This window comes from Protopterus annectens, chromosome 10.part0, assembly GCF_019279795.1.
Source record: "Protopterus annectens isolate FY-2018-M chromosome 10.part0, PAN1.0, whole genome shotgun sequence".
Lineage (NCBI taxonomy): Eukaryota > Metazoa > Chordata > Ceratodontiformes > Protopteridae > Protopterus > Protopterus annectens.
This window is the reverse complement of record NC_056744.1, coordinates 547,132,466-547,151,985: the sequence shown is the minus strand read 5'-3', so window position 1 is coordinate 547,151,985 and position 19,520 is coordinate 547,132,466.

The window sequence follows — 19,520 nt, the reverse complement described above, 5'->3', positions numbered from 1 at the left end:
TGGTTGAACCCTAATATTTTCCAGTACATCAAGAAAAGAGGAGTGGGAATCCTGGGGCATGGTGGGGGATCTGTAGCAAGCTACAATTTGGATTGCAGTTTTGCCAAGAGTTAGTTGCACTTGGATAACCTCGGATGTATTATGCTGAGCAACTAGCCTGGAGTTGTGGATATCCTTAATGAATATGGACACCCCCCCACCTTTGGTGTTTCGGTCCAGGTTACATGGCCGAAAAGTGTGGTATGAGTTATAGCCTGGTAGTGCAGGGGTGCTTTCTCGAGCCTTGAACCAGGTCTCAGTCACTGCACAGATATCGATGTTCTCCATTTTAAGGAGTGCCACGAGTGAGTGCATTTTGAAATTTAGACTTCTAGCATTGAGTAGCATTACCCTCAGTTTTTGCTTGCTTGTTCCTGTTATGGTGGTGAATTTGTTACTTGAACCCTGCCTAAAAAAGGCACTATAGGGGCAGCAAGAGCCTTAGCCAGTATCTGGAATCCCAGGGGCGACAGGTGCAGGCCATCTGTGGCAAAGCATCGTGGTCTGTTGACCATGTCATCCCAAGCAGACAGATACTGGATCCCCTTAGAATGACACCAGAAGCTTAGCCAATTGTTGAAGTCAATCATTTTGTCCTTGTACTGCGGTATCATTCTGGGCAATGGCAGAATGCTACTCAGGGCTAGGGTCATACCTGCCTGGGCTACAAGATCGGAGAGCGCTTCCATGTCTCTTTTCATGTAGTCCAGGGAGGTATGTCTCAGGTCATTCACACCAACATGGACAATTACAGAGTCATATTTGTACTTGTTGTGGAGTGACCTGAGTGCATGGGTTATGTGGCAGATCCTGGCACTCAACAGGCAACTGACAGTAACCTTCTCCTTGATTAGCCTGGTGAGTGGGACATCAGTGTGCCTGACTATAGAGTCACCTATGACTAGTGTGTTGGTTATGTTGTTTTGCCTTATTGGCTGTGTTTGAGTGGCACACTGAGTCTGTGGTCTATGTGTCATTTGGGTTGTGTTGGGGGATGAAGGTTGCTTGTGTTTCTGCTTTGGAGGTCTCTGTTGCTTAGGCAGATTATTACTGAGAGCCTCCGCAAATGTTTTTGAGTTTCTATGTGTGGATTTTGGTAGTGTAGACGTAGTGAGACTATGTGATTAGTGTGGTGTGGTGCAAATGTTTACCTTCTCCTCATGACTGTCAGGTTCAGTCTTGGTTGGAGAGAGCTTTACCTCCAGTTTGGCTAGATAAGTGCATCTCTCACAGGTTGTAGTGTTGGGTGGTAGGAGGAGAGGGTTGTCTGTGTACATGAGGCAATTTCTACATTGCCTCAAGATGCCCAGATTCATCAGATAGACAGGGGAGAACACTGGGAGCTGACCCTTGGACATGCCTGAATAAAAACTATTTTCCTGTAGATAAGTGAGGAAAGTGAGTACAAGAGCTGTTTTTCTCAACGTCAGTGAGAAAAGTAAGTACAAAAACTGTTTTCCTCTAGGTAATGAGGAAGATTGAGTGCTATAGTAATTAGTAGTTTATTTAGTGCTTACAAGTTCTGAGCAAGTGCTGAGCATGAATAAGCAAATTTAAGTGCTAAAACTAAGAATCTGTATCTGCACTAGACGAGTTACAGGACAGAAACAAGTGCAAATGCAGGCTTTCAAATCAGAAAGTTAAGAGAGATGGAAGATTGCCCAAATGGCCAATAACTACAAATTCTGGGCCAGAACCACTCCTTATGTGGTAGACAGGTTAGCTAATGCTTACCACTCCTACTGATAAGCTAGAAGGCTTCCCTCCAACACAGAAAGGCTTGGAGGGCTCAGAAGCTTACTGTATCTGGAACACTAATTACAGGAAAGGTAGGAAACAGGCTTACAGTTTTTTTTTTTTTTTTTTTACAGAAAAGTAGCAAAAACAGTAGTAAAAACAATTCACATGCAGTGCAAGCTAGCACGCTTGAGTAGGTAGCAATATTAGACCACACACAGTTTGAAAAATGCAATTACATTAAAAAGGACTAAAAGCAAGTGCAGAAAGGGTTTATTAGGTAGAATGCGATAAAGAGATAGGACTGGGGGAGTGTCCTAGATCAAATCTACAGTGGGGTGGGCACTGCAAAAGCCATCAAATTTAACTACAAACCAAAAACAGGGAAGGGGGTGGGGAAGACAGTTTCAGCAGAGATCTGAGCAACCACTAATATAGTACAACTATTAAACCAAAAAAATATACTCAGCTCTGTATATTTGCAGATCAGTCTCTCAAAACAGTGAGACAACAGATATCTAAGCAACAATTAAACTCTATAATAAAGAAAAATATACTCAGCTCTGCATATTTGCAGATAGTCTTGTAAGGCTGTCGAACACAGGTTCCAATTTAAATGCAGGCTGTTATGTCTATCATTGCATAGTTTCTTTATCCACTACAGTCATGATTTAGATCTTGATCTTTTACCTCATGAATATCTCCAGAATTTAACATCAAATTTGTCAGAAAGGTCTCACTGCCTTATTCTTGCAATAGAGTCTTGCTATCATAATTATAGTAATAGTTTTTCCCCAGGGTCTTATGTTCTTGCCTTAATCCTCTACATTAGGCATTGCGATTGTGTATGAGTGACTGTATCTACTTTTTGCTGCAAGATATATCTTTAAAATCTTGAGCCTAACTTGTCCGACCCTTAACAGTTTGACTACTTTCTGTGTTGAAGAGCTCTTACTACCCCATAAATTGTTGTGCCAAATCTGGTCTTCTGAAAAGGGACATCTAATGATTCAGAGATCCCATCAACAAAACATCTTGTTGTTTTTATTTCTGTTATATTCTCATTCCTGGAAAACTCACTACCTTCCTAGATGGAATTGAGTGATTCTGAAGCATCTTTTTTCCAATGCCATTTAAATGTTACTTATTCAGGAATGTTTATTTAAATCTCAGGGAAGATCTAACTTAAACACCAGATACAGGCAAAAATTTTAAATCTATAAGCAATCCATGTTTCATTTTGTTTACTTAAAGATTACTATCAACTATCCATTCTTGAGTTTACGTTGTCATGTTATGTATTGTGCTTTGCATTTATTTGTTTATTTGCATTGTGAACTGCTTGGTCACAAGCATAATCTAACAAACATGGAACATAAAGTGTCTTGCTTGAAGGCACCACATTTTCTATCTTGCCTCTACATATTGTAAATGGTTATGATGCTGTTTGTAACACAGATGGTTGTGATCAGGTCTCTGATCATAACCCTATTATTATGTGTTTGAAACATGGATGCCAAGAAATTCACCTCGAAAGTGAATCTCTGTGAGAATACATAATAATAATAGGCTATGGAAGGACTGTGGCTGACCAAGTTCGCAGATGACTGCAAATTGGGTGCCATAATCGACTCTCCAGCCGACACAAGCATCCTCCAAAAGGACCTCATAGAAACAGACAACTGGTGCCAGAGCCATGGCCTCAAGCTAAATGCCAAAAAGTGTATAGTCACCCCCTTTGGCAAAAACAAAGTGCCCACAAATTACCACATAGGTGGTAATCCATTAAGTACAGAAGAAGTAATTAGGGACCTGGGGACCCAAGTTGATAGCAATCTCTCATTTGACAACCACGTGGCCAAAGTGGTTAGAAAAACATTTTATATAGCCCACCTAATCATGAAGGGATTCACATCTAGATCGGGGAGGTCATTGTGCCTCTACTCATCCCTCATCAGGCCCATAATTGAGTACAATGCCCTTTGGGATGTACCTTACCAGACACCTGCAGCAACTGGAAAGACTCCAAAAGTACCTCACCAAGAGGATCAAAGGGCTCAAACAGATGCCATATGCTGCCCGGTTAAAGAAACTCCAGCTCTACTCAGTGGCATACCGCCTGTTCAGAGGCGATCTGTGCCTGACGATAAAGCCATGTCTAACCCGGAATTAATGGACATGCTGCACCTCAGAAAATCCAAATCCCATCGAGCTACGCTCCAGAGACTTGAACCTCAGCACTGAAATAAATAGGACATGCTGGAGGGACAGATTCATAACCCAGAGGCTCCCTTCACTCTGGAATAAAATCCCAGTCCAGGTTAGGCAGAGTCCCTCATTGACTCTCTTCAAGAGGAATCTTGATGAGTGGATGGGAGATCGTAGGTTTACCCCGGGTATCACTTCTGTGTCACTGTTAGACAGAGGCACAGTATACTAACCTCGAAAAAGGGCATAGCAAAATAAATTTAAAATGGGTGGCGAAAGCCAAACACATTCTGGCTAGGCTTATAAATGCCCTAGGGCAGATAGCCTAGTATGAACCTATGAACCTATGATCGGTCAGACCCCATCATAACTCTGTTGCACATGGAATTTTATCTACTCCATCTAGTACTAGTTATAGAAAAAAAACGAGGTACTTAATCAGCTTTGAAAGCCAGTAAAAAACTTAGCAAGTGCTGTTGCATACACTGCAAGTAAACACAATTGCAAGTCAGGGACAGTTTTTATACTGCCCTAATTTAAATAAGTTACATACAGACTGATATCTGTAAACTTTCACAAATGTATGAGGAAAGGTTGTCAGGTGCTGTTGTGCAAGTGATCTTACGGTCAGGTTTCCCATTATAGACAGTGAGTAATAGCTTTTTTTCCCAATTTTGGAGCATAATCATATTGCCTCATACACTACAATACATTTACATGCTATTCAGCAGTGGGAGTTAACACGATTTTGTTTACTGATAACATGCAGGTGTGTCAGTAATATTTTATTTACGGTATGGACTGAATTTTAGCAAATGACATTTCAGTGCATTATGTCCACAAAGGCTATTTGTGAAGGTGATTGCCATGGTTTTAATATTGCAAAAAGAGAAATTTGTGGTATCCCTCGAAGTTTCTGAAAAACCCAGTATGCAACCTATACTGGGTCCAGAACAAACCAAGTTAATAAACTGCTCTTAGATTATAATTTGTCTCTAGCTTTTCAGTTTCAGTTTTAGGTAGCACAGCCTCTGTTTACACTATGGTGTTAAGGGGGAAGGGGGACTTGGTTAAAATAATGATTTTTGTGCTTTTATTGCTATTAACAGAACCACCCTCTGTAACTACTCCCTTGCTCCAAACAACCTGATTGTATATAACTAAGGAATGTGTTTGATGCTTTACATTATACTTAACGAGGATCATTTGTCTGTGTGTTTCTGTAAATGGTATTCTATTTTTAACTCAGTTGTGGACTACCTACTATTTTATATTTTATATTTATTTTGTAGCATGTATTTTACAGTTATATTTTACAGTTAATTTTTTATTAAGTGAACTAAGTGCATAACACAATTCAGGAAGTGAACATCACACTCCCCACACTGTGATTTTTTTTCTTGATTTGTCATGGTTTTAATATTACTGCTGTGTACTTCTATGTTTTTCTCTTCTGCTTGTCCTTGATTCCATTGCTGTTTCTCTGTTGTCTGCCACTGTACTAGGCACCATTTTTAGCTCCTTTTGTTTTCTGACAGACTATTAATTTCTGTGATTTATATTACTACATGAAACTGATAACCAGCAAAGTCATTACATTGACACTAAAATCGATTATATTGCACTATTCTATGTAAAATGCAATTCTTTAATACAATAAAAACACCCAGGAACATTTTTTTAAAGGGGGTAGGTAAGCCCCATGCCCCATTCCTGCATTATTTTAGCATATTAACTGCATGGTTACACAGTGAAGAAGAAAAGGTAAATACCACTCGGATTGAAACTCCTTCTTGTTCCAGCTGCAGAAGTTCCAATCAAAGAAGAGTATTAAAAAACATAAAAGCACATCACCAACACACAAAGTAAATGATGAAAGGAAAAAAAGAAGTTATGTACTAACCATAATGTTCCATGTTTGTAGTCCATCTCACCTACATTCTTGCTGGATGGGTTCAAAGCCGATTCTCAGCTCCGACTTGGCTGATACTAAAGCTCGAGAGCTTTTACTGGCGCAAGTCTAATCCCTATCCCATGGTGCCTCACGGCAATTCCCCAGATCTTGTTTGCAAGAAAGTAAATAGGTACATAATAGTCAGTAAACTATCAATAAGTATGCACATATAAGAACACTCTGTATTACTATCCATGCCAGGTGGACAGACAACTACAACCAGGTCAGACAGCATAACTGATAGTTCACCAGTTCCTCCAGGAAACAGGAAGGGGAAGGAGGGTGGGATGCAAGAATGTAGGTGAGATGGACTACAAACATGGAATGTTAAGTACATAACTTCTTTATGTTATGTAGTCCTATCTCACCATAATTCCTGCTGGATGGGACAATGTCCCTAGCACCTTTATCCCGGGTGGCTCAAGCAAAGAGACTCTTCAGCACAGTGGACCCAAAGGATGACCTGTCCCGGGAGGCCAAATCCAATTTGTAATGAGTGACAAAGGTAAGAGGTCTTGCCCAAGTAGCTGCTGCATAAATGGTATCAATCAGGAGTTTCGATCTAAAGGCATATGAAGTTGATACTGCTCTGGTTGAATGGCCTTTTACTTTAGCTGGTAATTGTTTGCCAGCAGCTTTGTAAGCAAATGAAATGCAGTCTGAAAGACATTTAGAGAAAGTGACCTTAGAAACAGGCAAGCCTTTATTTTTGTCTGAAAAGGAAACAAACAATTGGTCTGATTTTCTAAATTCTTTAGTCCTGTGCAAGTAAAACCTGAGAATTCTGTGGACATCCAATTGGTGTAGTCTGTATTCTGATTTATTAGTATGATTTGGGAAGAAAACTGGTAGTTCGATAGTTGTGTTGAGATTATGCTCTGAACATATCTTAGGAAGAAAGGAAGGATTAGTTCTAAGTGAGACTCTATCCTTGTGGAAAACAATGTAAGGAGGTTGAATGGTGAGGGCTTGCAATTCTGAAACTCTCCTAGCAGATGTAAGAGCCACTAAGAACAAGGTCTTCTAAGACAAGAATTTCAGATCTGATGAAGAAGAGGGTTCAAAAGGTGGAGAAATTAAAGATGTAAGAACTAGGTTTAGGCCCCAGGGCTCCGGTGGTTACCTGATTGGAGGTCTGAGAAGGAGGACTCCTTTCAAAAAGGTTTTGCTTAAAGAGTGGGACATGATTGGCTTTCCCATGTACCCAAAATGATAATCAGAGATGGCAGCTAACTGTACTCTAATAGTAGCAGCTGCAGCTCCTTCATGAAAAATGGATGCCAGGAATGACAGGATAGACTCTATAGGAGCTGAGTAGTTATCTATGCCTTGGTTTGCTGCCCAAATGGAGAACCTTTTCCATTTACTGGAATATAATTTCCTGGTGGAAGGTTTGTGTGAAGAAATCAGAATGTGTTTAACTGTGGGGGAAAGGGAAACACACATGGCTATTCGTGGAACTGCAGCAGCCATGCTGTTAATTTCAGGGTTTGGATAATAGGATGGAACTGCCCTGATTGATGAATCAGGAGGTCTGAAGATGGTACCAGAATCCATGGTTCCTCCAAGAGGTAGGGCCACAGGAAGGGGAACCAGACTTGGCGAGTCCAGTAAGGAGCAATGAGGATCAGGGTACTCTTCAACAATTTTGCTTTCTGAATCACTTTTGGTATGAGAGGAAAGGGTGGAAAAGCATAAAGGAGTGCCTGAGGCCAATTGTGGACCAGAGCATCCCTGGGTGTCATCCCCAGATGGGGAATTAGGGCAAAGTAGCTGCTGCATTTGGTGTTAGTTCGCAGCAAGGCTGGCCCCATTTGTGAAAAATCTCTTCTGCAACTTCTGAATTCAGGGACCACTCATGAGGCATCAGAATTGCTCGACTGAGTTTGTCTACTATCACATTGGGCTTCCCCAGTTTGTGCATTGCTACCAGAAAGCATTGAGTGTCCATCGCCCATTTCCATACTCTTAAAGCCTCTCAACAAAGTGGGTAAGATTTGGTTCCCCCTTGCTTGTTTATATACCACACTACAGACCTGTTGTCTGATTGAATTGCTTTTTTCCCAGTGGTAAGAGAACTGGGAAGTGCTTGCAATGCGTATAGCACCGCTCTCATCTCCAGAACATTTATGTGCAAGTGGTTCTCGTGATCCTGCCAAATACATTGGATCATCATTCCCAGAAAATGCCCCCCACATTCTATCTGGGAGGCGTCCGTGGTCAAGACTGCATTTTGTTGAGGGGGAGCAAGTGGGCGACCTAGATGAAGTTAATCCGTATGTAACCACCATGTTAGATCCTTCTTGCAGGAGTTTGTGATGAGAATTTGGTGAGACAGGGGAAGATCCTGTATTGACCACTGGGCAAATAGTAGCCACTTGAGTACTCTCATGTGCAGATGAGCTAGGGGATCTAAAAGAATGGTGGAAGCCATAGTCTCTAGGACTTGAAGGACTATCCTGGCCTGTACTTTGTCTTTCTTCAACAAAGATCTGACTTGGTCGAGCAACGATTCTATCCTGTCTGGTGTCAGTTTTGCTGTCATGGTGGTTGAGTCTGTTTCTGAGCCTAAGAATACAATGTGCTGCGATGGAGATAAGGCTGATTTTATTTTTTTTTTTAGTTTTATTGTAATGCCTAATCTGGTGCATAAGGATAGAGTCTCATCCCTGGTTCTGATTAGTTGGTGCTTGGTGGTAGCAGTGAGGAGCCAGTCTGAGTGCAGAAACACCTAAAGTCCTTGACGTCTCAAGTGAGCTGTTACCACTACCATGCATTTGGTGAACACTCTGGGGGCTGTAGTGAGGCCAAAGGGCAGTGTTCGAAATTGAAAATGACTGGCTCCCAGCCGAAAGCATAGGTGTCTTCTGGAGCGCCTGTCCATTTTGATGTGGTAGTATGCATCCTGAAGATATATTGAGCACATCCAATTGTCTTTCTCAATAAAGGGAAATATCGACTGCAGAGTGATCATACGGAACTTCGATTTCTTTACAGACTTGTTGAGTTTGCTGAGCTCTAGAATTGATCTCCAGTCCCCTGTCTTTTTTTGGAACTAAAAAAATGATGAGTAAGTTCTAGATCCTATTTGCTCTGTGGGGACTTCTTGGATGACTCTTTTTTGAAGCAATGAGAAAACCTCTGATGTTGCACGGTCTAATTAAATGGGTGGCACATATGGTAGAGACCGGTTTACTGGGGGATCGGAAACAAAGGGAATAAGGTAACCTCTGGATATTATAATTTGTGCCCAATGATCTTGGGAAATTTGTAGCCAGGCACTTGGGTACAGTGAAAGATGATCCCGACTGCCTCCAGAGACGGACAGTCGGGCAACCCCTCAGTGGCAATGGAAGGGACAATCAGATAAAGTATCTCTATCTCCCTGATGTTGCGGACCTCCTCTGCTGCAAGGGTGGCATCTTCCATTATATCCTCCCCCTCTTCCTCTAGGGGAGGGTTGACCTTGTGCCTGAGGGAAGCCTTTTTGGAATTTATGGAACCACTTTTTCCCTCCTGTTTGACCCTTGGGATAGGGTCTAGAAGGAAGGGAGAAATTGACTCTGACAGCAGATAAGGTTTTCCCTTCCTGCTCACACCTAGTCAAATTCTCTTTTACCTGCGGTCCTAAAAGAGTTGAACCATCAAAGGGGACGTTGGTAAAGGAAAACTTAAAGGATTCCGGGAAGTTACATAGACTCCTATGAGAAATTCCTGCTGCAGCTGCCCTGCTCGCTCTGTCAGCTGCATAGGAAATCAGCAGCCTCATGGAGGAGTTAGCTATAGATGTAAGGGTGGAGAGCTGCACAGATACCCTGTCTGTGGAACCAAAAGCTACTGAACCCTGAAGGGTGTCTCCCAACTCCTTCAGGAGATCCCTTTGAAGTCTGGTAAAATGGGACAGGTAATTCAGCGATCGTAAGGTAAATGCCACTGAAGAGAAGGTACACTTTCCATACCTATCCATCGTCCTGAACTCTTTATTAGGAGGATGGATATTAGAAGATGTTTCAAACAACTCCTTTTTTGTGGCCGCTGTTACCACCATAGCATCCACAGGAACTCCCTTAGAAAAAAAGGACTTATTTTCCGGGGCAGTCATAAATTTGTTTAGCCTCCTCGGGACAGGCTCTACTGTGTTTGGGGTGGTCCAGCCTTTCCAGGATATGACCTCCAAGAGTTGATCATAAGGCAGTGTCACCCAGGAGGTGGAAGGTCAGGAACAAAAGGCCTCAAGGTACACTGATTCATCCTCAGTAGGGTTAGAGGTCTTCCAATAACCCCTTTGCCTGAGGATTTCAAGGATGTCAGCAAAAGAAACATCCTCAGAGGGGGATCTAGGGAACCCTTCTGGCTCATCCAAATCAGTGTCTGACGTCACTGACTCAGGTGAGTCAATGTGCTTCCTCTTACAAAGTCTCTTCCAAGGGAGCTCTCCAGTGGGATAATCTGGGGAGGTCTCAAAAGAGTGGACACCTCCAATGGGGGCTGCTTGAGTCTCTGGTTCCCTACACTGAGGGGGTGGTGGGGAGAAGAGGTTGCTGCTGACTGGTGGTGGGACATCAAGTCCAAAGGCAGGGCTTTGGCACTGGACAAAGCTTTCTCTATTGCTTCGAAGGCCTTTCCACCCCACTCCGAAGACAACCTCTGCTCCGAGGAGATGGAAGGTCGGCTCCAAGCAGGAGGGACAGGTTCCGAAGCAGACATGGGAACCGAGCACAGTCAAGCTGAAGCACCGAGAGGGAGGGTCGGTTCCGAAGAAAAAAACGGGGTGACTATCCATCTCAGAGTCGACTCGAGAGTGTCGGCTCCCAGATCCCTAGGCTCCAGACTGAGCCACTGAGGATAGAGTTATCAGTTCCAAGGAAGCAGGAAGATTCCTTGGAACTGAACAATCCAACACAGAAGGACCCTAAGTGTTCGACTCCGAGAGCGAAGCAGTTGGAGGAGGAGCAATAGTCTAGAGATGGGATGGCTCCAAAGCCTTTGGGTCTGGAAAAGCTAATTTTTTAGCCAGAGCCGGGTCACAGAGCAACCTCGTCACCACCCACTCGATATCCAAATCTGAAAGTGTCCTGGAAGAACGGGTGGAGACAGAAGTAGATCTCCTCCTTTCTAAAATAGGAGACCTCAAAGTTGGTGAAATAGGGTCAATAACTGGTGAGTGTCTCTATACTGAAGATTGCCTCGGCACTGAAGAGACCGATGGTACAGAGACAGAAGAAGCAGAATCGGAGCCAGAACTCCTTGGCTCCGTCGCTTTAGACTTTTAGATGGCTCTGACGCAGGAACCGAAGATTTTCTCTTCACAGTTTTGGGAGCTGTCTGACCAAGATCCAGCTGTTCCTGGAAGAAACTAGTCATAAGACCCCTGTCTATCAATTTACATTTTCTCTCATTAAGAACCCTAGTACTGAAGACATGGCAAAAAGTACAGGGTTCTTGTAAATGAACTTCTCCCAGACAGTAGACACAGCTAGTGTGACTGTCAGTCAATAACATTTTTTGCGAACACTTGTCACATTTCTTGAATCCAGAGGGGCAGTGTTCCTTATGTTCTCTATCTTTCTCTTTAGACATGCTGACAAGAAAACAAGGCTAACAAGAATAAAAATAATGACAATAGTAACTATAACCAACAGCATAGTTATGAAGAGAAGAAAAAGGTTTTTTTTTTTTTTTTTTTTTGTTTTTTTTTAAAGGGAAGGACTAGCACTCAGGGAGGAAAGGCCCTCTAATTTAAATGGGCAACTATGTCCCTCTAACTAAAACGAGCTGTTCAATCCTAAAAAGTGGAATAGGGGATCAAGCATTCAACAACAATCACACAGGTAATAGATAACAACTATTAAGGTAGAAAAATGAAGAAAAATGAAGAAAATAGACAAAAAACAACAAGATTTATTAAAAAAATCTTCTACTTAGCCAACGAGTTGGTAAGGAGACAACCTCGAAGCTTTTGCAGCAAACGAGATCTGGAGAATTGCCATGAGGCACCATGGTATAGGGGTAAGTCTTGAACCAGTAAAAGCTCTCGAGCTTTAGTATCGGCCAAGACCCATCCAGCAAGAATTACGGCAAGACAGGACTACATAACATCTATAGTACACTGCACCGCTATTTAAATGTTTTGCAACATAAACATGGCACAAACAAACTATTCACTGCGACTGCTACTCACTTTAACTGACACTTCTAAGATTCTTTTGTTAAAAATTTCATTGATCAAACAACATTTTTCCAACTGTCTGCATTATTCCTTACTCCTGTATTCTATCAATTTCTTTTTTTACTTTTATTTACATAAATGAATGAGCACCTTTCTGTTCAGATTTCTTCTGTCCTGCAGAGACCTGTCTCTGAATTTTCACATTTCCTTTTTTAAATGTAAATAAAATATTGCCTTGATATTGTCCATTAAAGCAACCATTTTTTAAAGTAACTGTTAATTCCAAACAGCACACCAGTTGCTAAAGTGCACACAATAAATCACTAACACATTTCATTTTCTCCTACCATTTCTACATTGTTTCTAGTTTTATTTTTTACTCCTTAAAATCCAATTTCTGTTTTCTCATGACGCTGTAAAAATGCATGTTTAAAATTTTCAATCCTTTTGTACTTCATTGATCTATATATATTTGTAAGTGTTCCTTACTTCCCATGTTATCTGATACATGCTTCAATTTAGTTTACCTTGATTTTAATGTACCTTTCTGGGCATGCAACTTGCATTATTAGATTTTCTCCATGTGTTTATGTTGAAAATATGATTCTGCTCAGCCAGAATATTCCAGTTAACAAATACAAATAAAAAAAGTAAGATAATTAATAAGTGAAGTGACCACCACTCCTTTTTCAGCTATGATCTAGATCACAAGTAAATGCAACATTATGTCTTTAGCTTAGTTTAACTAGTTAACCAACATGCTTTTAGAAGGTCAGGGGAAACCAGTGTGCATAGACAAAATCCTCCCAAGCCATTGACAGAACATCTACATAAACAGTAGAAGTCAGGATTGAACCAAAGGTCTTGAAGTTGCAAAACAGAGGTTTTATCACTAAGCTATCACACTGCCCTTGAGAGGGCATGTTGATTGCAAGAAACAAATAAAAGTTGTTGTTTGTCTTTTCGGCTTTTCCTGGTTAGGGGTCGCCACAGCGAAACTCTGTTCTGCTAATGGTTGGCAGTAGATTGTTATGGTGCCGAGTTGCCAGCCTGATGCCCAAACTTCAACGAAGGCACACCCATTCACGCATGTCTTTCAAACGCCACTCAACTGCAGGGTGGACATGCAGACTCCACACAGAAGGCACTCCAGCCAAGAATAGAACAGGAGAACCTCTTGTGAGGCAACAACGCTACAGCTGCACCACTGCGGCTTACAAGAAACAAATAAAAGTACATAGTTAAAAAAACAGGTCTATATTATATATTCAAAGCGTCACAATTTTGAGGTTCATATGTCCGACAACATATGAGCAAAACTTGAAACTTCAAATATACAATAAAAATGTAAAAAAAAAAAAAAAAAAACTTACCTTAACGCTCTGAGCAGGGGGGAAAGCCACCGTGCACCCCCAACACCCCCCTCCTACTTAAATATAACAACTCCAAAACTGCACTTCAGTGCAGAAAATGGAAATTTTCCCATTCTGTGCATATGGAGCCGTTGCCTTTCAGCTTCTAACTTGTCAAAGTTCGATCATATGGTGTTGATCACATGACATTTGAACTTTGAAATGTTCGATAATTTAATAGGAACCCAGAAAAACTGTAAAGGTGAAAGAACTATGACCAGTATAAAGCAGGTATGTTAGCAAATGATACATTTAGCATTATTTTTAAATAATAATACACTAAATGCATAGATACTCTGTCTAGAATATACTTCCTCTGTAATGCCAGTGATGATTTTTAATACTCTTATCTTAAGGAGGCATTGCATAATAGATCCATAGACTAGTTTAAAAAGATGCACATTTACATAATGCATGTATTTAAAAAAATAAATCAACAGACATGATCAAATGTTTGATTTTTTCCACACTAGCCCCCGGATTCACAAAACCTCCGTGTAAGACTAAAAATGTCTTACTCGGAAACTGCAGTTGAACGGTCTGACGTCAGCGTGCCATGCATATTCATGAGGGCATGCTGACACCAGTCCAAGTCTAACATGGACCATGCAGGGAGGCAGGGGGCATGTCTGACTGCTGAGCAATCCTAAGGTACACGCCCCTGCAAGTATCTGAATTGTAAAAAGTTAAAACACATGAGCGAGTCCGCTCAAATGTCAACACACCCAACACTACACTCCCTCACATTGTAAACCCCCAGTAAATTTATAAAATGTAAAACAAAATTATTTTTTCTAATTCCCGATATAGCTGCCCGTATTTGCGCATGTTTGCGCGGGTGTGCACATAGCTTAGCTAGAGTCAGCAATGCTGACATTGAAGAGCATAATAACAAATGTTTATGCAAATCAATCCAAATAGCAATAGCGTAGTGGTCGAGCCTTCGCAAAAACAGGAGGCATTCACAGTTCGAGTCCCACCACTCCCCTCTCTATTTTATGTTTTAAATTAGCATATGAAATAATACCTGACATATATATGACTAAAATATTACTAAAAAGCATTGCAATGGCCTATGTATCAGTGAACAAAATGTAAATATAGAAATGTAAGAAGGATCTTGACATATAAATGCCCGTAGCTAAGCAGCGCTTTACCCAGTGCAATATAGTTGCCCACAGCTAAGCAGTGCTTTACCAAGCACAATATAGTTGCCCACAGCTAAGCAGCGCTTTACCCAGCGCAATATAGTTGCCCACAGCTAAGCAGCGCTATACCCAGCACAATAAGTTTGTGCAGAGCTGCGCACCGTGCTAACCAGCAGACCGTAGGGCAACATGGAGCAATGTCGAGCAATGTGGAGCAACGTGGAGCAATGTAGAGCAAAGCTGCCTAAACGCAGCCACACTCCCTAGCCTGCCTGGACAGTATTAAAAAAAAGCAATGACAAGTTTCAAACCCGGGACACTGTGCACCATAATCAAAGTACTGAACCACTAAGCCATGACAGCTTAGGCTAAACATCCACTGTTAACATACATATACTTATAAATGGTATATTAACCATTGCTAAGCAGGTCTGCAGTCAGCCGAGAATTTTCAAAAGCGGACAATCACAAAAAAGTGCAGGAAATGTGGCATATTTAAGCCCCATAGGTGGGAATACTCGCCATAACTGATTGTAGCTTGCTTCTGCAGTTAGAATGTCTGGTGCTGGAGAGGGTAGTCACTTTTGAGAGCAACGCTGAGGCATCAAGGAGTTAAAATACATGGTTTGGCTCCTTGTCCACTGTCATGAGTCCCGACTCCTGCAGGGCCAGTTCCAAGGAACGGAGTATAAGGCAGAGGCTTGGAACCGGTTGGCTCATGACCTCACCAGTGCCACAGGCGTCCCAAGGACTGGTGAGCAGGTCCGTCACCACCATGCAGACCTGAGGAGATGGAAGCAGGACCTACTGAACCAATGGATCCAGGAGGCCCGTCATATGCAAGCTGCCCCACTACTGAGTAGGTAGCCATGGAATGCAGTATGTAAGACATGCTAAGATAGTCTATATAATGGATAGATATGTCTCTCTATCCCTTCATTTACTTCACAGCTGCAGGTGTCCGTGCTGCAAACCAGCAAGCCTATGCAGATAGGCCGTTAAGGCTGCACCACCAGGCAGGTTAGTAATTATTCCGCATGTATTGTTATATAATATATGTCAGAAAGCATGAAAAAAGTGTTGTAGCCCAATAATACATTTATAAAATGCCCTGAATAATTTCTCTGCATGTACTGTTATATAACATAAGTCAGAGAGCCAGGAATAGAGTGTAGTAACATATTAATAAAGGTAAAATAAGTCTGGAATACTATCTCTGCATGTACTGTTATATAAAATAAGTGAGCGAGCCTGAAAAAGAGTGTTGTAACCTATCAATAAAGGTATAATATGTCCTGAATAGGTCTCCCGTATGCACTGTAATATCAAATAAAGGAGAGAGCCTGTAGCAAAGAGTGTTTAATGTAATTAATAAAGGTATAATACTTGGAGTGTGTCTGTGCCACTTACTTTGAAATGTTGTTGTACCCTTGCATTAAATGAATAGTATTGTTGTGTTAAGTGCTGTCAACCCACAGTTGTGCAGTCCCATATAAAGTGGATGAAGGAAGTGCCAGTAGCTGTGAAGCATATAACATTTAATCCCTGAATAAATTCTCTGCGTGTACTGTTATATAACATAAGTCAGAGAGCCAGGAATAGAGTATAGTAACCCATTAATAAAGGTGAAATAAGTCTGGAATACTATCTCTGCATGTACTGTCATATAAAATAAGTGAGTGAGCCTGAAAAAGAGTGTTGTAACCTATCAATAAAGGTATAATATGTCCTGGATAGGTCTTCCGTATGCACTGTAATATCAAATAAAGGAGAGAGCCTGTAGAAAAGAGTGTTTAATGTAATTAATAAAGACAAAATACTTGGAGTGTGTCTATGTCACTTACTTTGAAATGTTGTTGTTGTACCCTTGCATTAAATAAATAGTACTGTTGTATTAAGTGCTGTCAACCCACAGTTGCGCAGTCCCATATAAAGTGGATGAAGGAAGTGCCAGTAGCTGTGAAGCATATAACAGTCCTCAACAGTTGGTAAATGGCTGGAATGAATAGGTAAATCTGGCACATGCTTGTCAAGGTGTTCCCCAGAAATGTGAGTGTGTTGCATGAAATATAGGGTTCTGTAGAAATGTAACTGAAAATGTCACGTGAACACATCCAGATATGTAGATACTGAAATATAAATAAAATATATAACTATGTAGCAGTAACATCTGCATCTTGGACAGTTAGTATGTCAGATATAGGTCAGATATATAATGAACTAGCCAAACCCATTACACAATCTAATGCATGTTGCCTAGTGTAATAATAAATGTAGGGGATATACACCTGCAGTCAATAGGAATGTAGTGTAGAGTAAAAGTACTTATAAGATGTTAATGGAGGTTTCTTTTTACACCCTAATCTATGTGCATAAACAATGCAATTCCACACCTCAATGGGTATGTGTAATCTGAAAACATTTGTTGGGACATATGTCCTATTGTTCTATAAATATTTGCATTTACTTTGATGCATGTGCCCTGTTCAAACACCACAATCTTGGTGGCCTGTTGCCACCAATCATCCCTGCATGCTGTTGTAATGTCCACTGTTGTTCAATATATGCATGTGTTATGCTTGCTGTTCAACTGTTGGAACCCTGGTGTGTTGGGTTAATGGGAATATTACTGCATGCTGTTACAACTAATCTGGAATGCTGTTGTCTATGTTGTAATTAAACACACCTAATCACAGAATGTATGGGAAGGCCGGTCCCAGCGGACCCACCTCTCCCATCTCAGCTGGTGACAGCCCGGGCCACCCTCCTCCATTGGTCCTGTGCCACCTTTGGGTGGAAGCACTGCAGGGGATGGGGCTCATCCCCCCTGCAAGCGTGGGCAGAGAAGGGCCACCTGTCACCCTCCAAAGGGTCCGGGTTGTGGTGCGTAGGGAGATCCAGCGTTTAGTCGCTGATCCCCTATGCCAGCTCAAGGCGAGAGTGGCACGTATCATGGGTGAGCCTGCCCTTCCTACGCAGCCCCCAGCACAACCACCCTTGGGGCTGTGAAGGTGCAGTGGAGACTGCCCATGGGTGGGGATCTCTGTCCCACTGTTACCATCTGTGGGCTCATGGGCTTGCGATTTCCAAACATCCGTCCCCGTCAATTGTGTTCACCCACCCTATGTGTCATACTCTGCCCCTGTATGCATCTTGTTTGGCTTGTCTGTTTACCTCCCCAACCTACCTCCCCAAATATACCTACTTCCCTACCTCACATTCCACTCTCACCTGAAGAAAAAAAAAAAAAGGGCAATCTGTTCCCACAAAAAAATTACGCCCCATACATAGCTGCCCATTTCGCACACTTGTCCGCTGGACATATAAACAGATAATTAGAATTGGCAGTACAACATACTTTGTTGTCCTCACCCCTCTCTCAGGGGTGGAAGGTTTCAAATTTCACTCCAAATTAGCAACATATGCACAGCTGTTGCTGGTAAAGAAATGGGCAGCTATGGACCTTCCCTACACCCGTCCTGCACATCCCGAGCTTGTTTTCCTACTGTCTTTCCCTCTTTGTGCCCCCTTTTTCACCACTTTCCTATCTCCCCAGTTTATTTTCTTTCAAAGGAATTAGCATGGGGGTTAGTGGGAGTAAGCACTTTTAAGCAGTAGTAAGCGGGTTTAAGCGAGTGTTTGCATGTGTGCGCTTAGCTAAGCATCGCTAAGCATTGTGCAAACCCACGCAAACCCGCTTACAACTGCTTAAAAGTGCCTTAATCACTCTGTATGTCAGGGCCCTTGTTCTGCTCAGCAGCAAAATAAAACACTTCTGTCAGTCTCGAACCCCAGACCTTGGACACACTAGACTGCATGAAGTACCACTAAGCCACAGCAGATATACAATAACCTGGTGCTGAAATAAATATATCATGCATTATAATGAGTGAATGTAAAGGAAAAATAGGAAGGCCATAACACAAAGCTTGTTCTGTGGATCATTACCAGCAATTGTTGTGGAATTGCATTACATGAGTGTGATGTGAGAAGCAGCTATTCAAGCAGCAAATAATGTTACAGAGGCACTTTACAACCCACACACAGTATCATAGCAGGACAAACAGTGGCATATCTGATTAGGGCAGAGGCCATACTTCCTAACTGTGACTACTTTTCAGGGATGTCCCTGATTGTGAGACATATTTTAGCTGTGTCCCTCTGAATTCCTCTAAAAAGTATTGACGTCAGTCAGAAAGGTGTGGTATTACACAATGACTACTGACAATAATAACAGTAGACACTGCCTGTACTTCATAAAAGGAGTACTAATCCATATGCACTGCTTCACTCAAGTCTACACTTACTGTCCCTATTATGTGTAAGGTGTACCTCACTTTTAAATACCTATCCCTGACTACATGCAAAGATGTATCTGAGTGTTTCATAGGCCTGGCAGAGGCACAAACACACATGTATATAAGCTATTCTGCTGTTACACACTCTGCAAATAGCTTTGGTATGACCTCCACAAGCATACCCTTATGTAGGAGTACAACACAGAAATACCAAAGGATGCAGCCATGTACTGGTAGCAACTGACTGTAACAATGCCATTGTTAAAGTCCTGAAAACACCTGTGAGCTGCACAGACAAAGAATAACAGTGTAACTTCTGGCTACCATCTGGATAGGTTCACAGCTGGGAACTATAGAGACAGACCACCTGCCTTGATAAACTAACAAGTACACACCAATCCCTTAAGTCCATTAAGATAATATTCACCAGTAATACATAATGCTCTCTGTATGTAAGCATCCCCCCCCCCACAATTAAAATATACTTGTGTGTTTAGGGTCTACCAAGGGTGTAGGTAGGCATACTCAGTACTGGAATTGTCCAGTTGTCCTGAG